The sequence below is a fragment of the Rhineura floridana genome, chromosome 1 (genome assembly GCF_030035675.1).
Source record: "Rhineura floridana isolate rRhiFlo1 chromosome 1, rRhiFlo1.hap2, whole genome shotgun sequence".
In the NCBI taxonomy this organism is placed as follows: Eukaryota; Metazoa; Chordata; class Lepidosauria; order Squamata; family Rhineuridae; genus Rhineura; species Rhineura floridana.
The window spans coordinates 128533902-128560330 of record NC_084480.1 but is presented as its reverse complement, the minus strand read 5'-3'; the positions used below and the strand labels follow the sequence as shown (position 1 = coordinate 128560330).

Genomic DNA, 26429 nt, shown 5'->3' with positions numbered 1-26429 from the left:
TTACTGTTTGTTTGGTGCTACTCACATCCCTTTTTAATTCGCATGGTTCACATGATGTTACTGACAAACATAAGATATCACACAGCTTTCCCTCTGTAAATATGTACTAAACCAATCCTCTGATAATATGAAAAGGGAAGGAAAAAAGGTCTTCACTCTGTATCTCTAGTGCTTGCTTTGCTCTGATGCTTTCAGGTGAGTGTGTCAATCATTCCCCTCTCTATGCCCACTCCCTCCTCCTCCATTCATTTTGTTTCCTGAGGGTTGAGAAGCAACTTCTGGCTGTGCTCTTCTGTTCCGCTAGCATTTTTATGTTACTGCAAATGGTGCCTTTATTTTCTCCCCCCCCCGACTTGTGAGCACAAGCATAATACTGTTCAAACAAAAATTTGTATTTCAGCTGTATCCTACCAGGAAAAACACAGATATACGCATTTCTGAGTTATTTTTAAAGGAAGTCACTGCAGCATGCTTGGTTGCCAAATAACTAGAGGGAGTGGAAATGTTAGAGGGCATAGTAATTAGGAAACTGCATGACTGATCCTTCCCTTCAGTGTGAATAGAAAACACCGTGTTTGTAGCTGGTATTGAGCCCTTACTATGCATGGTACAAATAGAAAATGGAGTTAAAAACAGCATCTTTAGCACAAAGTAATACTCCCATGTGGGTAAACCCTTGGTCTATATCTCTTGAACCAGACCACCTAGAAATTTATTTTTTTAAAAAAAATGAAAGCCGAGTGTCTGGAGATTGGGTTGACTCACCCAGAGACCAGGAAATGACCCCAAAAAACTGGAGTCTCCAGGTGAAAACTGGAGACCTGGTAACCGTAGAATAAATAATAAATGGTTTACCTGGATAAGTCCTAGGAGTTTGTGCTGGATGTAGAAGGGAACAGGAACCAGGGATGCCAGGATGCAACAGTAAAAGAATACCTAGGCTGCACACACACCATACATTTAAAGGACATTATTTCCCTCCAAGAATCCTAGGAACTGCAGTTTACTTCTCACAGAGCTACAATTCCAAACACTCTTAACAAGCTAGTTCCCAGGATTCTTTGGGGGAAACAGCGTGCCTTAAATATGTGACATGTATGCAGCCTAAATAGGGCTGAAGGTGTTTGTTAAACCACAGGAACCATTTGCCCCCTTCTATTTTCCCCAGTGAAAATATTTTAAAATATCTCCATGTGGAAACATTTTGCTTTGATGTGTTCATTCAAGAAACAAACATGATCTAAAAGCTTGAACCAAGCTGGATTTACCCTGTTATGGAGAGAAAAAGAAGAAAAGGCTTGTGAAGATGATATATAACTTTGCCTTTGGGGGAAAAAGCAGGCAGCGATGTATGAATCCATTAGCCCAGGATTTAAGCAGCTGTTGGGTCAGCCTCATTGCTTCAAGAGGAGACAATGAGCTTGAGTCTCCAATAGGGCATGTTAAGCAAGGTTTACAGCTCAAAGAGAGATGTAGCAGAAGAGGTGTTTCCCATATTCATACAACATCTTATTCCTCAATTTGTAAAGCAGCCTAAGAGATTTGAGCCCTAATTCCCATGAAAATGAATGAAAAATGAGGATTGAAATCCTCTAAGTAACTCCAGAGATTTCAGCCTTAAGCACAATAAAGCAGGAAATCTCCCCTCCTTTTGTTTGAAATGGAAAACTTGGGGTTTGAAAGCATTTAATGCAGCAACAGCAGTCCATTTGCTATTTTAGTCAGAATCCAAGCAAAATCTGGCTGTCCTAGGAAGGATATGAAATCAAGGCTGCAATCCTATGCACACTGAGGTAGGAGTAAGTTCCATTTAACTCAGCGGGGCTTACTTTTGAGTAGATTGCACTGTAAGATGGCATTCTTATGCACACTTGGAGCAACTACCATTGAACGCAATGGGATTTCCTTCCATGTGTGTGGCTACAGTCTTATTCAGCCTTATCTGTACCATTGAACATAATGCGACTTACTTCCAAACATGCACTGGATTACTTAGAAATAAAACCACATTAAACTGAGTGAGACTTATTTCTGAGTAACCCTGTGCAGCAGGTGTAGGAAACCTATGTCCCTCCAAATGTTGCTGACTACAACTCCCATCAGCCCGAGCAAGCATGGACAATTGCTAGGAATGATGCGAGTTGTAGTCCAGCAACATCTGAAGAGACAAAGGTTCCCCAAAACTGCTGTACAGGATCAAATCAAAGGGAAAAGGGCTACCTAGAACTGAATGATACTTCTGGAGAGAGGCAGTTGTGTCCACATGGGGATGATTTGTGTCAGAGAGGGTGTTAGATTTATATACATCTATAATTAATAGCTTTAGCTATAGGTACAAGAGCAAGGACCCGAGAACAAGTGACACAGGTGTACGTGGGTAGAGACCATGGCCTCTGCAACAAAAGTTGGTGTATGCAGAAGATTATAGCCATTTAAGGCATGTAATTCCACTTAGGAGAAAAGCAGCCAGTATAAAAGCACCTATCTTCACCCTTGGGGTACCCATCCTGGACATAAATTGAAAGCATGTGAGTTAACATTTTTGCTATAGCATTCCTTTTCTGTAACAGAGATATCCTGTTTCTCTAATAAGGCTTTATAATCATCACTACTGCACTGAGCGATCTACGAGGAGGTAACTTTATCCCCTACAAACCTTAAAATCTATTTGTCTGGAGTAATATAGAAGGGGGCTTCTCTTGACAGGAGTTAACGAATCTGTTTGGCCTGTCAGCCACTCTGTTAGGGGATGCTAAGAGGAACCTCCTACATTTGGGTTTTAGTTTTTTCCCTTTTTTTTAAGAAATAAAATGTTTATTCTTATTTTTTATGATCTTATTCTATTTCATTGTATGTTTGATATGTGACTTAAAAACCACCTAGGGAGGGATATTTCTTCCACCTTTCGGTCATTGGCTTTGTAAGAATATTATTTCCTTGAAACTCTCTGATATATCATTTTGATCAGTTTTGGTGTTGATTCACATGAGTGTGTTCCACGCTGTCCAGCAGTTTCAACTAGCTACTTGTATGTGCAAATAATCTATCACAAATCAGCAATAGCTACAAAGACTGTTCACAGTGCATCACACTAAAATGTGCAATGTTTCCTGATGAGTTAGTTCACACATTTGGCAGCAACGTATGAGAAATCAAGTGATATGCATAAATGAACTTTAGACAGAAAAGTCTTTGTGGAATGCTGGTTGTCTGCCACGCTGTCTATATGTCTCTCACAGTGAAAGGCATTCCCAGTTTTTCAAAGAATTCTCTTCTCTCAATGGTTGGAAAGAAATTATAGCTTCCCCCCACTCATTTCTCTGTCCCACTGTTATCTCTGATCAAAGTTTTTGAAGTGCTTCCCCAATATTTACCTGATTTTGATAATCTTATATTATCCTAGATTAGGACTTCTCCCCTTGGCTTTTAATAATGTTTTGAAATGATAATATTCTTATTTTTTATGATCATTCTATTTTATTGTATGCTTGATATGTGACTTAAGAACCACCCTGGGAGGGCTATTTCTTGAAAGACAGTATGATTATTTATTAAGTAATTAAATAAACTCTGAAAAAGCCATAATCAGCTAGAGATAGTAGCAGGTTGAATCGGCTCTGTCATATCTTTGACTCAGCAAGTGTTGAGAAACTGAGATGATTAAGATACATCAACAGGCTTTCTTACAATCCCACACATTGAGGAGCACTTGAGATGCATGAAGACTGAATGCTAAGATCCACAAAGGTAGCATAGCAAACAAGGAAATACTATTGCTAGCACCCTACACAAGCTTTTGCTGGTGGTGGTGTCTCACCCAGAAAAGACTATTTCTCATGTTGAGAGTTTTGTCACTTTGAGATGTGTTTCTAGAAAGTTCTTGATCATTCCTATTATCAGTCATTATGGTGGCATAATCGACTTAGACAATTTAGACTGTGAGAGTACAACCTTTGTCTTATAGCTAACAGGAGGAGAACACTACTGAAAAGCCCTTCTGACCTCAAGGAGAATCCAGCCATCCTGGCTTGGTTTAAATCCAGCTAAGACAACTTCTGCTCCCAGTTTGCTAGGCCCCAGAGTAAACAGGACACCTTAGTGGTATTCACACATTACATTCAACAACCGTACAATTCACTTGTAATATTCAACAAGTGCACAGTCTGTGTACCTGCATACACAATAGTTGACCTGTGGAAATCAACAAGTGTACACACTTTCACACAGACACTTGCACATGTGAAGAGTAGGAATGGGCAAGAATTTTGATTCAGTTTGCATTGCAAGCCAAATCTATCAAATTCACACTTCTAGAAACAACAATCCTTTGAAATTTACACTTATTCAAATTTTGCAATGCAGTTCACCAATAATTGCTTACAAAAATGCATATATTAGAGGAAAGTGTGCATAAAATGAATATAAGTGAAAATAACATGCAAAAATGCATTATATTACGAGAAATTTCTTGCACAAATATGTACATTCTTTAAAACTGCCTACAAAAATGTATTTATTAGGAGAAATTTGCATGAAAATGTTGAAGAATTATCATGAGGATTGTAATTTTGTTTTGCAAATTGCTGCAGAAATGTGGAAAACTGAATGTAAGATTTGAAGAATGAGAAACTGAGAGAACTGAAGCTGACAGATCTTGCCACCCCTAGTACAGAGATAGCCTGTACCTGCATTCAGTGCAACCTGTGAACAAGCCTATTATAATGGCAGGGAAAGTAGCATAATGCTCACCCAATCATCTACCACTGCCAATACTCTAGGAAAAATCACATCATCCATTTCCCCCCTTACTGGGTCTGACACTCTGCTTCCAGAAGATTTTTATTTTATTTATTTTTATTTATTATTTTATTTATATCCCGTTCTTCCTCCCAGCAGGAGCCCAGGGTGGCAAACAGAAATGCTAAAAACACTTTAAAACATCATAAAAACAGGCCTTAGCTAGTGAAACTCTTCTTAGTGGCTGACTCACCTCCTTTCACTTTGAACAGCTCCAATCAGCAGGAAAGGACAAGCAAGCATGTTAGAAGCCTCTTATCAGTGGCTCACACACACTTCTTTCATGCTGGCTGACTCATAGGATGCTGGAGACATGGCGATCCTGCTCCCAAAAATGTAAGGAGCCTAAGCCCTTTGAGTCCCTGGATAACTACACTCCTGTGCATTGTCCAGCACTGTGACTTACACTGGGTACAAATTCTTCCCTTTCCAGTTGGGGGATTTAAACTCCAATATACTAACAAGAGCAGCCCTCAAGGTACATCCCTCTAAAACAACAACAAACAAAACACCACCATGAGTCAGTCAAATTGCCAACACTTCTTCCTTTGCTCCACAGGCTTCTAGGCTGGCCACCATTTTGGCTAAGAAATTAGGCACTTGGAGCCAAGGTATTTAGAAAAGTCCCTGGGGTTAGAATTGGCCAAGAGATATCTGTTTGTATTTCCTAGGCAGATCAAATCTGGGCAGATTGAGGAGTATGAAAAAGAGAAATGTTTATACCCTATCCACTTCTTGTTCTAGGAATTGTATTCTGCCTGCAACATAATGATAAGAATAGAATTCTACTCTTTTTCCAGCCCAATTTCATATCTTCATGCAGCTGAATCCTTAAATTGTAAGGAAGGTTCAAATAATACAGAAGTAGAAGAAAGGAGAATTATGTACTTGACAATGTCCCTTTGTTTACTCTTGCAGCAGTAAATATGCTTGTATCAAGTACAGCATTCATATAGTATCAATACTGTGTTTTATATATCCTGCATTACAAAATCTATTTTTACTACCGTTCTTGGCTTACAATTACTGTCAATAAAATGTCAGCAATGTCAGAATTCATTCTTAGGAGGCCAAACATGCTTTAATGGATTATGGACAATTCCATTATTCTTCTTTCAATTTGCTCCCCCCCCCGCAACAACGGCAAGAGAGAGAGAAAGAAAGAGAGATGTAATGTATTTTCTTACCACATTGCTAGCTGAAGCATTTCTAAAACTCTTTAGAAAACTTTCAGAAAGCGTGAAGCCAATCTAATAGGGGCCTATGGACTCTATTCATATTATCTGTTTTTCTGCTTTTGCCCAGTTATATTTGTTTAAAGTTTGGTCAAGCCTGACTGAATTTGTGGATGTCAGATTTGTCTTATGAATACTTCAGTATGAGCCTTGGCTACAGTTACTAAACATTTTAAAAAGCTTTAAGAACAGGGATAGCCTGAATGTAATTTTGACTATTATTTTGGCCACATGTAGAAGCCTAATTAAATTCACTGTAAAGAAGAACATACAATGGTGGTATTGTTTTTTTTAAGAAGTAGAATATCATTATGTGAACCAATTACTATGAGTTTATTCAAAATTTCAGTTATGATAAAATATAACAATAAGGGATATTCACATGTTACTCTGTACTAGGGTTGCCAGACTCAGGGCCTGAGAATGATTCTGTATCTTTAAGAGAAGAGAAAATTCAGCTAAGTGCAGCTTCCCCTGGGGGAAGGGAGAATTTCACCTTGTGGTTCTTCCCATTACAGGGTGGCAAGAAAACCTGCACTTGGCTGAATTTTTTCTTCTTTTAAAGATACAGAATCATTCTCAGGCCCTGAGCCTGGCAACCCTACTCTGTACCCAGATAGAAGCCCAGGGCCGGTTCTAAAGGGCGGCCAGGTGGGGCACTGCCCGAGGGCCCCTGGAGCTACAGGGAAACAGGGGGGCCTCAGCAGCCCCTCCACTCCCCTTCCATGACCTGTGGCCCCCCACACCCCCTACTTACCTGTCTCCTGCCTTTTAGTATTGCCCTTAATGAAGATGGCGGCCGCGGTTTCCCTAAAGTACTGAAGCCCCTGCCGCCATCTTAGTTGATGGCAGAGATGCGTGCGCGTAGCACGCACGCTTGCCATCAACAAAGATGGCAGAGGCTTCATCCCCTTAGGGAAACCGCAGCCGCCATCTTGGTTAATAGCAATAGTACAAGACAGGAGACAGGTAGGTGGGGGTGTGGGGGGCGCACGTGCACGCAAATGCACACAATGCCAGGGCCCAAGGCAAGCTGATGCCCAAGGGCTCCGGCATGCCTGGAGCCGGCCCTTTAGAAGCCCCCTGTACCTGGATTCAGGTGCTCTTGAGAAAGAGTCAAATCACCAGGTGTACTGGTACCCTGAAGAAAAAAGTATTTTGTTCATGTGGTGAGTCTCTCTGCATGCTGTCCACATGGAGTTGATTGTGAGCAATTAGATTTCCTCCTGGGGAGAGCCTGAAGCCTTGTTCTAGCAGCAGCAGCAGTTGCTGCCGCAGCCACCACCAATCACAAATGACCTCAAGGAAATGTCAATTGCTGGAGCCATGGAGGAGCAGGAAAGAGGAATAAGGCCAAGATGGAGGCAAGGTCAAGAAAGAGGGAAAGGAGACCAGCCTGAAGGAGAGCTTCCGTGTGCTGGCTTGAGGGAAGGAAAGACACAAACAAGGGGGGGGGAAGCTTTGAAGGACTCATACTGCAATTTTTAAAAGTCTACTCAGAAGTAAGTCCCATTGAGTTCAATGCTTCTGTGTGCTGGCAGTGAGTGAGTTTGAGAGAAGGAAGGAGAAAAAATGGGGGAGAGGAAAGAGCCTGGGAGGATTCACATTTGGATGTTAAAAATGTCTATGCAGAAGTAAACCCCACTGAGTTCAGTTGGGCTTATTCCCAGGTAAATGGAATGGAGCTTGTGTGTGCTAGCAATGAGCTTAAGGGAAGGAAGGAGATAAAGTGTCTACTCAGAAGTAAATCACACTGAGTTCAGTGGGGCTTACTCCCAGGTAAATAGAGTGCCTAAAAATGTGAGAGACTTGTCAGGAAAGTAGAGTTAGGAACTGATTGTTTAAATTGTTTCCCAAATACTAGGAAAGGCTTTCCAGGGGACAAAGTATGTTACAGTGGGAGCAGCAGGCTGGAAACCCCAATTGATAAATAATTTCCCCCACTTTTATATTTTGAGTGTAGTTCTGTGTATTAAAATGCATGATAACCTCAAGAAAGAATCAGGTGTACCATGTTGGAAGAATCAATTCTCAGAATGGTTTAATAGGCAGTCCCTTTTCCCAGAGAACTCTGGGAATTGTAGCTCTCTGAGGAGAATAAGAATCTCCTAACAACTCTTAGCACCCTTCACAAACTACACTTCCCAGAATTCTTTGGGGGAAGCCCTCACTGTTTAAAGTGGAATAATAGTGGAATAAATGTACAGTGTGAATGTGGCCTTAGTGATGTTACTGCTGCTGTTAGGGTATGTCATGGTTGAAAAAGTGAGTGGGGATGCATTCATGAAACCTCTGATTTGAATACCACCACCCCTCTCAACAATCCATGGAGAACTTTAAAATCAGCCATGGTTACACTTCTACATTGGAACATCCAAAACTGTCAACTATAGGGGGGAAACATTCTTAAGGAGTCAATACCTTATTTTCTTGATAATTTCTCTTCTTAAAAAGAAAATTTAAAAATGTTGAGTCTTGAAAAGCTCTGATTCCTGATACAAACTCTGATCCTCCAATCTCCCTCCTCGTCTCATATTTTAATGAAACCACTTGCATGTTTCGAGTCTCGTTTGTGTGCTTTCTGAAATCGGAGGAAGAAGGTTGGGACTGAATCTCCTTGAAATAAGCAAGGGAGAAAGCAGAAAACAGAGGCTACAGAGAGCAGGGGAAGAAGCAAGAGGGTAAAAGGAATTGTGGGAAACAGCTCTTCCTAACAACTTGATGACCCAAATTGCACTAAGGACATTGCTCAGAAAAACAACAGCAGCAGCTTGCTGAATCTGAAGAAAGCTTCGGAGGAAATATTTAAAGAAATGAATTAGCAGCTAATCCCACTTCATATGTTTTCTTGGAGGTTTTGTCACAGAAAATAACTTTGAGTCCCTTTGACTCACACAACCATTTCAGTTTCCTCACCCTCAGCTTGAATTCCCTGCAAAATAAGCACACCATTGATCAATTTCCATCTCTCTCTCTCTCTGATGCTTACAGCTTTCATCAAAGCCTATCCTTCAGTTAGCAGCTGTGTTTTTTTTTTCATGTAGTCAACATTTCATGGTGATGAAAAGCCAGACATTCACTCACTTCTAAGGCCTAACAAAGATAGTAAGATGTTGTGTTGCATTCTTAGAGGGTGTATCATCTTCAACCAGCCCAGTTTCAGTTGCTTTCCCAGAATTTCTCCTCTTCCTCCTTCTCCTCCTTCCAGCCAATTGTCCTGCCCTTTTCCTTAACACAAAGTGGAAGGAAAAGGCAAAATAAATTATCTGGCAAAAGGATGCAAAGAACATTAAGGCATCTTCGGGCCTGAGGTTGAGCACCAAATGGCTCCCAGTCAGGGCGCATCATACCAAAGGCAGACCAATTTATTTTGGTGGCTGAACCAGAGGTTGGAAAAGTTACTTTTTTGAACAACTCCTCCCATCAGTCCAATCCACTGGCAATGCTAGCTGGGGCTGATGGGAGTTGTAGTTCAAAAAAAGTAACTTTCCCAAGCTCTGGACCTTCTGCATGCAAGGCAGATGCTCCACCACTGTGCTACTGTCCCAAATGTACCCTTGGGTACATTTGAAGTTAATGTGCACAGCAACGTTAAGCACATTTTAACGCCTGATGCGGTTTTTATTTTTAAAACAAAATATCACAATAGCTATAGTAGTGTTATCAACACAGGACACTTGTACTTCCCCCTTGCAAAGGCCTTTGTGCTTTTGGCATGCACATCACTTGTAGGGTGAAGCATGGAGGATGCGGGGAGAAGAAAGCTGAAATATCTCCTTTCCCTAAATGGATCCCCTAAATACAAATTATCCAGATACAGTAATACTGCAGTTAAGGAATCCTCCAGGAAGGAAGCTCCTTTTTAAAAGGTGAAACTGACTAGCTTTGCTTTGCTATGGATAAAGGTTCAAGCCTGTGCCTTTGCTTTAAGGTGAAACTGACCAGACTGTGTGTTTGCTTTGCATTAAAGAGATCTCTTGCTTTCTCCCAGGGCTGGGGAGGGAAGGATCCAATATGACTCAGAGGAGGAGGGGGGGTGCTGGGTAGGCACCCTTTAAAGCCCCTGTTGAAGCTGCCCCCACCATCTATGAGCAGTTGTAGGAACCTATCCCCATTATTTCCATTTTATTCCTACCTCTGGTACCAAAGTTTCTGTTAAAGAAGTAATGTCCAGGAATGCATCTACTTTGTCAACTGAGGTATTACTGTATAATGGAAATGACAGTGGGTTTGTTTGGGTGTTATTTTTTTAAAAAAACTCTATCCTTAGATTTAGAATATCTTCAGAAAGAACATTCAGTTTTTGGTTCCACCATTTCTACCACCTGGTTCATATTGCCTTTTGTCAAGGGCACCATGATTCTCCTCCAAGTAAATTCTCTCCCACTTCCCAAGTCTGGGAGGTCAATTGGTTATAATGGTCCAGTAATGTGCACTAGGCAGACCACATCTCTTTGCAGCGGACCCTAAGCGTACAAAGATTGAAACATAAAGCCAAGTCACAGGAACCCAATTTTTTTAAAAATAAAGATGTTTATTGATATATTTAAAAAGATGGGCATACAGTTTACAAATACAAATTATGCAAACTGAAGGCACTAAGTAAACAAAAGCTGAGGCCACTGTACATACAAGTAGTCTCAGTTTGCATAATTTGTATTTGTAATGTGTATGCTCCTACATTTTTGTTTATATCAATAATCACCTTTGTTTATATCAATAATCACCTTTGTTTTTGTTAATTGGGTTTCTTGGGCATTGTTATCTACATTTGCGGACCTCATCCTTTGTTTTCTTGAAATATAAAGCCACTTTCCTCCAGGGCCCTCAGCTGATGCAAATATTGGGTTAATCCATAAGTCCATGAGAGCGCAGACCTGGTGTGTATTACGGAGACCTGGCTGGATGAGGCCTTGGCTCCTACACTCGAGGCCATGTGTCCAGCCGTTTTCCAATACGCACAGCAGCCGAGGGTTGGTAGGCGGGGAGTGGGAGTGGCAGTCATCTATCGGGGGTCCTTGGTTTTCGCCAGACCCCCTCTCCATGAGACCAAGTTTGTTGACTGCATGTACTGGAGGTTGGACCCAAAGGGCAGTTTAGGGATTGTGCTTGACCGCCCACCCCGCTGCACAGCAGACTCCCTGACCGAGGTGCTCGAGGTGGTCTCGGGTGTGCGGTTGCTTTCCCCCAACCTACTGGTTTTGGGGGACTTCAACGTGCACGCCGAGGCAGCCCTCATTGGAGCCCCTCGGGATTTCATGGAAACCATGACTTCCTGGGAACTGCACCTTAGTAATATAGGGCCCACCCATGTAGCCGGTCATGCTCTTGACCTTGTGTTTGTCTCAGGAGGGGAGGGAAGTGTTCTGAAAACGGGGGTTGTTTTTTCCAAACCTGTGTCATGGTCAGATCACTATCTGGTGAATATAGACCTCTCAATGCCACACACCCTCCACAGGGGACAAGGACCTATTAGGATGGTCCACCCCAGACACCTGATGGATCCTAAAGGATTCCTGAATGTGCTGGGAGATCTGGAGCCGGCTGAAGGCCTCCCGGTCGAAACCTTGGTGGTGGAGTGGAATAGGGAGATCACTAGGGCAGTAGACCGGGTGGCTCCGAAACGCTCTCTCCCCCTGAATAAAGCTCAGATAGCACCCTGGTATACACCACGGTTGCGGGGTCTGAGACAGGAGGTGAGACGACTAGAGCGCCGATGGCGGAAATCGTGCTCTGAAGACAATTGGACACTGGTTAGAGCAGCAATAGCTGCCTACCAGGTGGCAACAAAGGCAACCAAGAGGGAATTCTTTGCTGCCTCTATTGCGTCCGCAGAGTGTTGTCCCAGGAGGTTGTTCCAAGTGGTCCGAAGCCTGGTCGGTCCAGTTGCTCAGGAACCCATGGAGCATTCTAAAGCCTCCTGTGACATGTTTGCTAAACACTTTGCCGATAAAATCGAATGCCTGAAGAACATGATTCCGTACGTTGTGGATACAGGAAGTGAGCCAGAGTCGGCAAGTTGCATTCCGGTCCAGTGGGATCGGTTTCAGCCTCTTCCTTCTGACAAGGTGCTCTCTACTGTGAAGCCAACCACCTGTCTACTAGACCCTTGCCCCTCGTGGCTCATTATTAGCTGCAAAGAGAAACTGAGCGAAGGGATCAAGGCAATGGTAAATGCATCCTTGGAAGAGGGTGCAATGCCACTAGCCCTCAAGGAGGCAGTAATAAAACCTATCTTGAAAAAGTCCTCCTTGGATCCCCAAGAGTTGAATAGCTTTCGCCCAGTCTCTAATCTACCATTCTTGGGCAAGGTGATTGAGCGAGTGGTAGCCAAACAGTTACAGACACACTTGGATGAAGCAGATTATCTAGATCCATTCCAATCGGGCTTCAGGACTGGACATGGAACTGAAACAGCCTTGGTCGCCCTGGTGGATGATATGAGGAGGGCGTTGGATAGGGGAGAATATACCCTCCTTGTCCTCCTGGACCTCTCAGCAGCTTTCGATACCGTCAACCACGTTATCCTTTTAGGTCGCCTGGAGGGATTGGGAATAGGGGGCACTGTTTTACGGTGGCTCCGTTCCTATCTCTCAGACAGGCGCCAGTGGGTAGCATTGGGGGATGAGGTTTCAGACCCTTGGCCTCTCACTTGTGGAGTGCCACAGGGTTCTATCCTCTCCCCCATGCTATTCAACATCTATGTAAAGCCGCTGGGGGCCATCATCAGGAGATTTGGGCTGCAGTGCCACCAATATGCGGATGACACTCAGCTCTATCTCTCATTTAAATCCTCACCAGAGTTGGCTGTGGATACCATGTCCAAGTGCCTGGACTCCGTAAGTGAATGGATGGGAAGGAATAGGCTGAAGCTAAACCTCGACAAGACCGAAGTGTTGCTAGTGGGTGACAAGGGAAGATTGGGAGATATAGACCTGGTGTTCAATGGGGTAAGTTTGTTGGCATTAGGCCGTACTGCCTAAGGATATTTTCATCAGGTCTGGAAAGTTACAAGCATGTGTTTTGAGAAGCAGTCTTATCTGCCATGTCTGGCCTGAGAGAGCAGACGTGAAGGTCAGACAGGTTGTCATGGTAACGGGAGATAACAGCTGGGAAAGTTGTAACAGAGTCCATGTGTTGTTCCCTTCTTCTGAATTATGCCTCTGAGTTGAGAGGCTGTCTTTTGTGTTTTATCTATGGAGAGAGATGTACCAGAAGGGGGGTGACTGAAGAATCTCTACATGTATTTACTCTTAAGCCTCTGGCTTTAATGTCTTTCAATAAATACTCTTAACATGCTCTGAAGAAGTTTCTTGCTCAACTTAACTCCAAAGTAATGTATGCTGTTTCACACAACAACGCACACACGCCAACACGCTCTGAAAGACCAGGTCCGTAGCCTTGGGGTCATTCTTGACTCCCAGCTGTCCATGGAGGCTCAGATTTCAGCTGTGAGCCAGGCAGCTTGGTATCAATTACATCTGATACGAAGGCTACAACCCTACCTTCCAGCCCATCTGCTCCCATGGGTGATACATGCTCTGGTCTCCTCTCGCTTAGACTACTGCAATGCGCTTTACGTGGGGCTACCCTTGAAAACGGTCCGGAAATTACAACTGATACAGAATGCGGCGGCTCTGTTGCTCATGAATAGCCGTTGCCGTGATCATATTACTCCGGTGTTAGTAGATCTACACTGGCTACCAGTTAATTACTGGGCCCAATTCAAGGTGTTGGTGTTAACCTTTAAAGCCCTATACGGTTTTGGACCAGTTTATCTGAAGGAGCGCCTCCAGCATCAGCAATTATGCCGCCTGATGAGATCAGCCACACAAGACCTTCTCTCGGTTCCACCAGTTAAAACAGCGAGACTGGTGCGGACCAGAGAGAGGGCATTTTAGATTGTGGCCCCCACCCTCTGGAATTCCCTTCCTTTCAATCTTCGCCATGCCCTCTCCCTAATAGGTTTCCGCCGGGCCTTGAAAACCTGGCTATTCAGGTAGGCCTATGGGATCTCTGGGGCGGGTTAGTTATTAATGTTGTTATTAATTGGTAGAGTGGTGCTTAGATGAATGATGGTCTTATTGATTGTATATTGTATTTTATAGTCTTAATGTACGTCGCCTAGAGTGGCCCTTAATTCGGCCAGATAGGCGACTCATAAATAAAATTTTATTATTATTATTATTATATGGGTGCCCTTAAGCTAGCCATTCTCTCTCAAATGAACATAGGGGTGAACAACCTTTTTCTCTCAGAGAGCTGCGTTTCCTTGGGTAATAAGTTGGCGTGATGGTATCAGATGCTGGTAATGGGTGGAACCAAAGACAAAAGTGTCCTGGATTAGCTAAGTAGGAATAAGGGCCGTCTGCTTCAATTGCTTCATTATTACCTTGGATTTGAATTTGCAATCCTATGCAGGTCTATTCAGAAGTAAACCCACTGGGTTTGATGGGGTTGCACTCAAATAAGTATACAGACAATATTTTTTGTACAACAAACCGATATAGCTATTGTTCTGGAAAGCAAAGTAATTCCTTTCTGACTATAGAGTGACATATGTATGTGTGAAGTAGGGATGAAAAGATCTGTCAATTTCTGTTCTCTCACTTTTCTGATATTAAATTCAGTTCTCCATATTTCCACAGCAATTTTCAATTTTTTTAAAAAAAATCCTCATGAAAATTCTCCAGCATTTTAGTGCAATTTTCTTCTAATAAGCACATTTTTGTAGGCAGTATTAACTAATATAGACATCTTTGCAAGCAGTTTCTTATCGTATGCATGTTATTTTCACTCAGATATTCATTTTTATGCACACTTTCCCCTAACACATGCATTTTTGTAAACACTGGTTGGTGAACGCACTGCAAAATTCAAATAAGTATGAATGATGGCTTTGTTTTTGGTTCTCAGATTGTTTCAGAAAATGCATAATTTGATAGACTCAGCTTGAACTGCAAACTGAATCAAATTTCTTACCAATCCTTAGTGTGAAGTATACCGCCCTGAGTTCCTTTGGGAAGAAGGGCAGGATATAAATCCATCCATCCATCTACCCACCCACCCACCCACAACAGAAGCTTGCCAGCTTGTTCTCGGACAGCCAAGGGAAAACACATTTATATGTTTTCTCCAAGCTCTACTACTAGGACTTTTTTTAAAAAAAGTTTAATTTATGAGCCAAAGGATCATAGACTCCTTTATGGTGGCTAAGAGCAGAGTTTAGACCCTGAGAGGAGCCCAGAGGGCAGCTTTACGTTTAAAAAGTTGAATGGCAGGAGACTTTGAACAGTTTATTTATTTATTTATTTATTTATATCCCACCCTCCTCCCGGCAGGAGCACAGGGTGGCAAACAAAAGCATCAAAAACTTTAAAATATCATAAAAGCAAACTTTAAAACACATTAAAACAAAACATCTTTTAAAATGTTTCTTAAAAAGAGCTTTCAAAACATTAAGATTAAAAACATTTTTTTTAAAAAAAGGTTTAAGAACATATTAAAAAGCAATTCCAATACAGACGCAGACTGGGATAGGTCTAAACTTAAAAGGCTTTTTGACAGGGGAAGGTCTTCAATAGGTGCCGAAAATATAACAGAGATGGCGCCTGTCTAATATTTAAGGGGTTGTTGTGATTTCTTCTGTCACTGCAGAAGAACAGTTGTGGTTTCTTCTGTCACTGCAGCTTTGTGACTTGGCTACCCTTAGGAGGACAATGATGGCCAAGAAGAAGGGCAGGGCAGAGAGGCTGAATGTGATCCAGCTAGCCAATGCTTTGGCCACAAGCTTTTTAGCGCTTTTGAATTTTACAAGTCATAGTGATCTGAGAACAAACTAGAAGCCATAGGACACACATGCATCTCCATCCTCCATCTGGACAAACAAGAGGCACATTCACAGTTTGAATCCTGCCTCCCTGCTTGGGCTGTCCTACCTGAGATGCAACAAAGCCATTAGGAGATCAAGCTGATTTATTTTTCAGTATGTTGTTCTCAAATTTCCTAGTCTTGGCCTTGCACTTGCTTGCCCATGCAAACGTTCCCTTGGAAGAATTGATGAACTTAATATAAAAACAGAAGCAATTACACTTTGCTGCAGAGCAAACTGGGTGGAAGTCTGTCACCCTAACGGGTCATATCCATGTCTGGTGATGAATAAAGCACTGAGTGCAGGTGACAGTGCCATTTGCAGTCATCACTCCATGCTGGGAATGTTTTCTGGAGCAGTCTTTTCACATAGCCTCATTAGATTTAATCTGTTATTTGTTACTAATGTCATGGTTTTTAGTTCTGTTTTTTAGACAGGATCCTTACTAACAAGAAATTACAACAATTATTTTATCTAAGAAAGGCTCTGACCTTGATCCAGTGTCAGGCATATTCAGAAGCTGTAGTTATATAAATTAAGAGTGGGGTGAAAGTCTGCTCTTCCCCATTTTCTTTTTTTATTAATTTTTTATTTGCAAATTTAAGAAAGAAAGAAAAAAGAGAAAGGAAATAAAATTAAAAGTTTATTATTGCTGTTGTTATTGCATGGCAGTGGTTCCACTCCTACTTGGCGGGTCGGCTCCATAAGGTGGTGCTTGGGGAGCAGTGCTAGGCACCCTGGACTCTCCAGTATGGGCTTCCACAGGGGTCAGTTCTGTCCCCCATGCTGTTCAACATCTACATGAAACCGTTGGGTGCAGTCATCCAGAGCTTTGGAGTGCGCTGCCATCAGTATGCTGATGACACAGCTCTATTTCTCCTTTTCATCTTCATCAGGTGAGGCTGTGCTGAACCAGTGTCTGGCTGCGACAATGGACTGGATGAGGGCTAATAAACTGAGGCTCATTCCGGACAAGACTGAAATGCTGCTAGTGGGTGGCTCTTCTGACCAGATGGTGGATGTCCAACCTGTCCTGGATGGGGTTGCACTCCCCTTGAAGGAGCAGGTTCGTAACTTAGGGGTTCTCCATGCCACAGATGCTACCTGAGCCTCAAGTGCCTTCTACCAACTTTGGTTGGTGGCCCAGCTATGCCCCTATCTGGACAGGGATAACCTGGCTTCAGTTGTCCATGCTCTGGTAACCTCCAAGCTAGATTACTGTGATGCACTCTATGTGGGGCTGCCTTTGAAGACAGTTCAGAAACTGCAGCTTGTGCAAAATGCAGCGGCCAGATTGGTAACAGAGACCAGATGGTTCGAACATATAAAACCTATTCTGGCCTGCTTGCATTGGTTGCTTGTATGTTTCCGAGCTCAATTCAAAGTGCTGGTTTTAACCTATAAAGCCTTACATGTCTTGGGACCACAATACCTGGTGGACGGCCTCTCCCGACACGAACCCACCCATACACTACGCTAACATCAAAGGCCCTCCTCCGGGTGCCTACTCCGACGGAAGCTCGGAGGATGGCAACAAGGTAGAGGGCTTAATAGGGAGAACCAAGCATAATCATAAAGCTCATTGGGTGACCCTGGGCTAGTCACCATCTCTAGGACTAATTGACTTTAGATTAGTTGTTGTGAAGACATTTTCTTTGGAGGAAGTAGTGTGTCATTTTTGAGGGCCTTGGTTGGAAGGTGAGAGCATAAGTAAATAAATAAAACCCATAGCTGGATATTCCCTCCTAACAGATTTTTTTTTTTGTCCTATATGTGTGGGGTCAGGAAGGCAAATAGGTTTCTGTTGTTCAGCTGCTATATAATCATAGCCTTCAGTAGGGATGGAAGGATCTGTCAATTTTGGTTATCTTAGTTTCAAATAGTTCCAGTCTTAAATTCAGTTCTCTACATTTCTGCAGCAATTTGCAATTTTTTAAAAAAAATCTACGTGAAAGTTCTTCAGCACTTTTAATGAAAGTTTTTCCTAATAAAACACATTTTTGTATGCAGTATTGGCCAGTGTATGTATGTTGTAACCAATTTCTTCTAACAGAATGTGTTTTTATGTTATTTTCACTTTCACTATATATTCATTTTTATATACACTTTCCCCTAATATGTGCAATTCTGTAAATATTCTTTGGTTGGCGAACTGCATTGCAAAATTTGGATGAGTGAGAATTTCAGAGGATGGCAGTATTTTGGTTCTCATATTGTTTTGGAAAGTGCGAATTTGATAGCTTCAGCTTTGAATATGAACTGAATCAAATTTCTCCCCCATCCTGATCCTCCAGAAATCCAAATTGTACTTTGCTGAAATGTTACAGCCTCTCTTTTAACGTGTAAACCTTTTTAAAAAAGTGTTTTTAAAGATGTTTTGTTTTAATATGTTTTTAATGGTTGTTGTGTTTTAATATATTTTAAAGTCTGTTTCTATGATGTTTTAAAGTGTTTTTAGTGCTTTTGTTTGCCGCCCTGGGCTCATCCTAATTAATTAATTAAAGAAAGAAACCTTTTTATCTGGGTGCTTGTCCTTTTAAGGCTGCATTCCTATCCTCCAAAGATATCCAATAGAAGAATTTTTGTTGAATGCATGCCTTTATGTTAGTGATGTTTGGCAAACCAAGAAATATATTTCTTATCCTTCAACAGTTAAAGTACAACATGGGGGTTCCGCTCCATAAATCAAGATTCAGATCACAGTAGCAGGGTGCCTGAAAAATAGCTTTGAGTCTTTCAGTGATTTGCATGTCCAATGCACACTATATTAAAAACAGCCTCCAGCATGCACTTAAATAGGCTAGCTGAGTTGATGCCAGCCCAGGGTGGAAGTTCTTGGCAACTGATCAAACCCAGCAGAGAGCTGTAATCACTAAGGGAATGGGCATCTTAGAAAAGAGCAGGCCTGAGAGGGTCAGATACGGATGGGCTCACATGTGGTTGATCCAGGCAGGCTGCTATAATAGGGGGAAATTGTGATTTCCTCAAGATTGTCTCCATTTGAAATGAAGTAGAACAAAAAAGAGGGGGAGTTAAAACACTTTAATAGTAATTTACAGTAGCTGCTTTGTTAAAAGGAGTTGCCTTAGGATTCATTGTCATGCACCACTTTGAAAGAAAAGGGATTGGATGGCTACATGACTGAAATCCATCTCTAAAATACAGAACCTGAGAGCCAGAGTGAAATTATCATTTAAAATGTTTCTCTATAGTACACATGTTGGATTTCTAAGAATCTTTCAGATTGTAAGTTTCAAGTCCTCATGAGTTATCCCACATGAAAACGTAAACATTTGTGGGCAGCTTCTACCTACAAACTTGAAAATGTGTGACACCCTTTAATTTCATTCAGCACTAGTTGTATTCATTCACTCATTCATTTCAAACATTTATATACTTCATTTCAACGTTCTACTTTTCTTTCCAATACACCTTCATTTGCCCCTCCTTTTGGTTTATCAGTCCCAATGCTTTATTCCCCTATGAATGTCAAGGATTTTGGAGCAACTTTCTAGATGCTATAACTGTTATTTGGCCTGAAATGTGATTGAATATCAGATTTCATTCATAATTTGCACAAAATGTAATTTGGAGTACTAGCACATTCAGCATTCTTAATATGCAGAGTTTAGAAACAGAGTCAGAATTTGGATTTGAGTTTTTAGATGACAAACTTTTTTTTTGCAGAACTGTAATTCCTATAAATTCTGGACAGCAAAAAAAACCCCACAAAAACAGTAATGTAGTAAAACATTGGACATGTGCTACAATCAGAAATTAAGCATGTAATCAAATAGTGAGTTTAAATAGCAACAGTAGATCATTTCTATCCCACCCTTTGTCCCAAAGGAGTCCAGAGTGGCAATGTGGCCATACTAGAATGTGTTCACATTCATTTACAATCCTAACCATAGAAAGCCAGTGTAACTTATGCCAGCATTATTTATGGTGGTGTAAGTTACCCCTATTCCAAACACTGTTCAAGATGAATTTATTTAGAGGAATTTGATTTTCACCACCAGGGTCAGCGCCAGGCATGCTGGGGCCCTTGGGCTCCAGCCTGCCCTGCAACCCCTCAATACAGGCCATGCAGGGCTAATAAACCTCCCCATGCATATCCCACCTACCTGTCACTCCTGTAAATGACGTGCATGCTATGCGCACATGCCTGCCATCAACCAAGATGGCAGCGGGGGCATCAGCCCCTTAAGAAAGCCTCTGCCTCCATCTTAGTTGATGGCAGGCATGTGTGCAGTGTGAGCACATGCCTGCCATCAACCTAGATGGCTGCAGGGGCATCAGCCCGTTAGGGAAGCCTCTGCCGCCATCTTAGTTGATGGCAGAAGCAACAGAGGTAGGTGGGACATGTGTGGCCTGCACTGATTATATTGGGGGGAGGTGCCTGGGAGCTCCCTCTCTGTTATCTGTGGCAGGGTCAGGAGCTGCCACTGCCTTGGATTGCAAATCAGGAGCCCTGCCCTCCCACCCTAAGGAGGGGCTCCTCTGGGCTACAGGGGACCCCCTGGTGCTGGCCCTGTTCACTTCCCTTTTGCTGGCCTTTTCCCTCTGGCTTGCTAGGTCATGTGACCAAGAGTTTGGAACAGGTATAAGTCTCTTCTTGCCCCATCTTGCCCACCCCACCCCTGCCACCGCACCAGAATGCCCCCCTTTTGGAAGTAAGCTGACATAAATTTTACCAGTTTAAGTTCTGCCAACTGAGCCCCAGCTGAGCCAGGGTGAGGACTCAGCCAAGTAAGCCCAAGATCCACCGAATCCATACTCTCTCATCCCAGCAGATTGTGGATTTGTATTGGGCTGGTACTCCTGGTAAATGCTCACTGAATTATGCACTGCTGAATCACAGGTCAAGAAGAAGATTTATAAAACAATCAATCACAGTGAGTTGAAAAGAGAATCTTCAGTTATTTGGAAATTTAAAAATATTAAATAAAATGCTTTCACCTAGAGCAACTTGAGCTCCCCAACTTATTTCAGGGTGGAACAAATTTTGATCTCACACACATACACTGAAAATATATTTTGTGGTGATCCTCACATAATAGGGTTATTGATTCATATGTGTTCATTGGGGGGGGGAAGTATTTGTGAGAAATTTCCCCAAATTAAGGGGAAGCTTTAAGGGCACAACTAAATTAGTTTTTTGAATCCGATTATGTTGGAAGGTTCCACACTTACAAGTTGGCTGGTCTATGACCGTAATAATAAAATCAATCAATCCACACTTACAAGCGTATACCTCTACAAAATACGTCAACCATATTTTTAAAAGAAACTTACAATTTATGAGGCTTGTGTCACTGTCTTTCAGTAAAAATATGCAGTGAGCATCAAACTTTAGGAGACTTGTTAAAATCATAACTTTTTAAACAATATGAATAGGCTACTCTGGGAAGACTTTAAATGTGTCTATCAGAAGCAGTGTCTATTGGGAGAGTATTTAAAATTAAATATAGCATTGGGAGTTCATTCTTTTTTTAACACTGTTCTTAACTATTTTATAATAAGAGACAAGAAAAGGCATCAATGGGATAAGGACAGAATTTAATTCCTTAAAGACCCTGTAGCTTTCTTTTACAAAGGGAAGATGGGAAAAGGGATGACCAAGATCAATAAAAAGTAAGCACCTATTTTGTTATTTCCTCTGAAAAGGTTCAAGTTTTTTGGAAAACAAATGTTGCCATTCCGAGTCTTAATGGACATAACAGTGACTTATCTAAAGCTTCCAGTTTTCATCCTGACCTCATTTAGAAAATTAAAATCCACTGGGTGGAATGGGAATACAAACAAGTAAAGCGTGGAAACAGAATCCTAGGTTGAAAACAGGCACAATCTTTTGTAGAGCACAGCTGTGGACTGTGCAGACTGGACTGGTCTGTTATGTCATCAAGAAACATCCTTCCCATCCTTGGTATAGTTTTTCATTTCTTAAAATCAGTTGTGATAACTTAATAAGGTGATACATTGGGTGTGCATACACGAGTGCCACAAGTAGCCTACTTGAAACATGGGGTGTGGGTGTGACTCACAACCAAACTAGTGTTTGATACACTCTTACATATCAAAGAGTGTCATTCAAAGTGCAGAACTGGTAGCAAGCCAGACTCATGCTTTGGCTAAGGAACTCAGTCTGAGTGGTCTTTTTAATATTATACAGCCATGAGAGTGGCTGTATACTATAGCCAGGGTGGATTTTTCACATTCTGCAATGTTAAATTGAAAATACCCCATGCCATTCCGATGCTTCCCATATGCTCATTTCAAAACAAAACCTTAGAAAACTTATAGTCCTGAACTCAGAAACGCTTGCTTAACAACCCTGTCAATTTTCATGGCGATACACAAAACAGAGAGAATAGAGAGTTCAAAGTCTAAAGAGAAAGAAAAAAACCCAGAGCCCTTTTGGACTTTTTTCTCTGAGAGTTTTCATAATCTGTTGAAATTCATTAAAAATCAGCCATGTTCACAGAGTACCTGTAATCTTAATACTGACCTTGCCCCATACTCTGACCTTCATCTTATGCAGTTGAAAAGTTAAAAAAAATGCCTGGCTGATTTTTAATTAATTTAAGAAATTTTGTCTGGAACCCAATTATAACATTGGGGATGCTCAGTAAGAACCAACTGTCAGTGTTCTAAAAGCCTCACAGCTGCTGGGCTTGGCTAATCAGGGGGCCACCCCCACACCAGACTTTGATTTCATGTGAGACAGTCATGGCTTCCCTCAGAGAATCCTGGGAAGTGTAGTTTGTGAAGGGTGTTGAGAGGAGACTTCTGTTCCACTGAGAGAGCTCCAGTGCCCAGACTGGTTTAACAGTCAGCCACTCTGATTGAAGGTCTGTGAGGGGAACAGGGCATCTCCTAACAACTCTCAGCACCCTTCACTAACTACACTTCCCAGGATTATTTGAGAGAAGCCATGACTGTCCAAAATGAAATAAAGTCCGGTGTGGATGTGGCCAGGGACAGCTTTGGTTTAAATTTGGGTGGGAGGCTACATGTGCCTGAGGTAGAATAAAAAGGTGGGGGAAACGCTGAAAAGCAACGATACTGTTCACAATATTTTCCTTTTGGAAAGGAAAGGGTTTTCCCCTCTGCCCAGTGCCCACCCACCCAATCTCCTCCGCTCCCCCTCCCCACCTTTCCCCCAGGTCAGTGTGGGACTAGGACCTGGGAGACCAGGGTTCAAATCCCCACACAGCCATGAAGCTCGTTGGATGACCTTGGGCCAGTCACTGCCTCACAGCCTCAGAGCAAGGAAGGCAATGGTAAACCACCTCTGAATACCATTTACCATGAAAACCCTATTCAAAGGGTCACCATAAGTTTGGTCGACTTGAAGGCAGTGCATTTCCATTTTCAAACATGATTGCACAGAAATAAGTCCCATTGTACTCAAATAGTATGCAAATGATCAAACTAGGGTTGCCAGGCCCAGCCTCCAAGAGGTCTTCTGTATCTTTAAAAGTTGTGCAGGGGAAAGGAAGAATTTCACCTTGTGGTTTTTCCCATTATAGTGTTGTAAGAAAACCTGTACTTGGCTGAATTTTCTCTTCTCTTAAAGATACAGAATCATTCTCAGGCCCTGAGTCTGGCAACCCCAGATCAAACCCACCTTCCCTTCTCCCTCCTATCCCCTCCTTCTTGCCCCTTCCCTCCCCCTTCCTTTGCTCCTTCCTCCCCCTCCCCTTCCTCCTCCCCATGATCAGTTTTACTTATCTTAAGCATGATTGCATGGACGTAAATCCCATTGAACTCTATAAGCATGCAAATGATCAAACCTGCCCTCCCCTCCCCCTTCCTTTGCCCCCTCCAATATGCTCCTTCCCCCTCCTCCTCCCCCTCCTCCATGGTCAGTTTTTCCTATCCTAACCATGACTGCATAGGAGTAAATCCCATTGAACTTAATAAGCATGCAAATGATCAGACCTGCTTTCCCCCTCCTTCCCCTCTCCTCTCCCTTCCTCCCCCCTCTTCCTTCCTCCTCCTTCCCTGCCCACTCCAACCCTCCCTCCCTCCCCCTGTCAGTTTCACCTATCCTAAGCATGATTGCAGGGGAGTAAATCCCACTGAACTCAATAAGCATGCAAATGATCAATCCATTCTCAGCAAGCTTGCACAGGATCACATTTCTTACCTCTCGGATTAAAAAGCAGGGAAATTCACTAATAGGCAAAAAAAACCTTGTGGTTTATGAATGTACCTATAGCCCACAGATATTTCTATCAAACTTTAAAAAGCAGGGAAATTGGGCAGCTATAGTGAATGCACCAGGGGAGAAGGACACCTGACCTCCTCTCTGAGATATTGTACTGCTCTACACATTTGTCAAAATACAAACAAAATTTGGGTTGGTCTTTCACAGTCCAATCCACTTCCTGTGTAGCTTGCAAGAATTTGGTAACATGCCTCTGAGCATATGGTGAGTGGTGGCAATACCTGCCATCTCCAAAGATGGAGAATTATATTTTTGTATGTTTGTTGGTGTTCTTACTTTGCTTCTTTCCTGTGTTACTAATGTTTCTACAGAGAATCTAAACCAGAAAAGTTTATTTCCCTCATTATTCATCCTAGAATATTCATCCCTGCTGCATTCACTATAGCTGCCCAATTTCCCTGCTTTTTAAAGTTGGATAGAAATATCTGTGGGCTATAGGTACATTCTTAAACCGCAAGGTTTTTTGCCTATTAGTGAATTATAGTTAAAGGAATGGCAGTGGCTGAGTGGTAGGGCATCTGCTTTGCATGCACAATGCCTCAGGTTCAATTCCCCACATCTCCAGGTGGGACTAGGAATGTCCCATCTGAAACTCTGGAGAGCCACTGGCAGTCAGTGTAGACAGCACTTAGCTAGACGGACCAATGGTCTAATTCAGTACAAGGCAGCTTCTTATATTTCTATGTACCTGTGTCTTGATCCTTGAGAGTTCATTTCTGTAATGTTTTTACCAAGAGCAACTGCAGGTATTTCCAGATGAGACAGATTATCTAGAACCACTACAGTCTGGGCTTAAATGCAGTTTCAGAACCAAATCAGCCTTGGTCACCCTGATGGATGACCTTTATCATGAGAGAGAAAGAGGGTGAGTGTGACTCTGTTACTTTTGTTTGATCTCTCGGTGGCTTTTGATACCATTGAGTGGCGGTGCAATCTCTGGACTAGTGGGGGATTGGATCAAGGCCAATAAACTGTGTTTGAATCCTAGGAATACGGAGGGTCTTTGGGTGGGTGGTCCCATATCCAAAGATAGTCAAGTTAATTGTTCTAGATGGGGTCACCCTCCCTCTGAAGGAGTAGACAGTAGTTTGGAAGTACTCTTGGATACATCTCTGTCACTAGAGGCCCAAGTGTCCTCTGTGGGTAGGAGCACCTTTTTGCAGCTTTATCTGGTTTGCCAGCTACAACCTTTCCTGGACAGGGATTGCCTATCCACTATAGTCCATATGTTGTTAACTTAGATTATCACAATGTCTGCTAAATGGGGCTGCCCTTGGGCCTCATCTGGAACCTCCAGCTGGTGCAGAATGCTGATGGGGCATATGGCCAACAACATGTGGCACCATTGCTAAAACATCTGTACTGGCTGCTCATCTACTATTGAGCCAGGTTCAAGGTCCTTGTAGTAATTTACTAAGCATTGGACAACAGGTCCAGGTCCCCTTAGGGACCGCCTGAACCCTTATATCCCAGCTCAATCACTGAGATCATCTGTAGGAGTGTCACTGGTTATCTCCCCAACTTGGAGAGGCTTGTTTGACATTGACAAGAAACTGAGCCTTTAATGTCATTTATTTATTTATTCCAGAAAATCCCAGCTATGTGGAATGCTCTTTCAATAGAGATTCAGCAGGCAACTTCTATATTGACTTTTAAATATTTGCTGAAAATATTTCTTTGCCACCAGGCTTATGGAGAGAAGATAAAGACTTTCTGCAATAGTTGGTTGGTGACCTGTTTTAATTTTTTATTTGTTTTTATGTGTCTATAGAATAGGTGTAAATTGCTCTGATTTTTTAAAATGAAATTGCAGTATAAATGTATTTTCTGTAATGAATAAATAAATAAATAAATAAATAAGAAACTGAAGTAGGCAGGCAAAGCTGATTGAAAATCTATGTCTCGCTGGTGTGACCTCCCAAAATCTAATTAATTACTGGCCCATCACAGTGGCTGCATCTAGGATGACATTTGCAGCCATATTGTATGCAAACACCACCAGTTGCAGTCATTGCTGATGTCATGGAGGTTATTTCATTTCCACACAAATGTGGTTTTCAAGGGGAGGAGAGTGCTTGACTGATGACACTAGGACTTATTTGAAATCTGTCACATCATTGCAAGAGATCCATATTAATGTGTTTTGACTGAATTCATGTGGGAGGGAACAGGGGCATGCACAAGCCTTGTCCCCAGTGTCCCAAATGCACTTATTCTAGGGATGGGCTAATCCGTCAATTTTGAGTTCTCTCAGTTTCTCATTTTTCCAATCTTAAGTTCAGTTCTTCAC

General features: G+C 42.2%; 1 long non-coding RNA gene across 2 annotated transcripts in view; it reads left to right on the top strand.

Moving 5' to 3' along the window:
- LOC133380276 (uncharacterized) overlaps positions 1-25909 on the top strand; it is a 38110-nt gene extending 12201 nt beyond the window's left edge. The window contains exons 2-3 of one of the 2 annotated variants that reach the window (XR_009761417.1): positions 24877-25004; positions 25728-25909. This is a non-coding gene — a long non-coding RNA (uncharacterized LOC133380276). Of the gene's footprint in view, positions 1-24874; positions 25005-25727 lie in introns of both variants that reach the window. The other variant, XR_009761414.1, reaches the window with a different exon arrangement.
- The last annotated feature ends 520 nt before the right edge of the window (positions 25910-26429 follow it).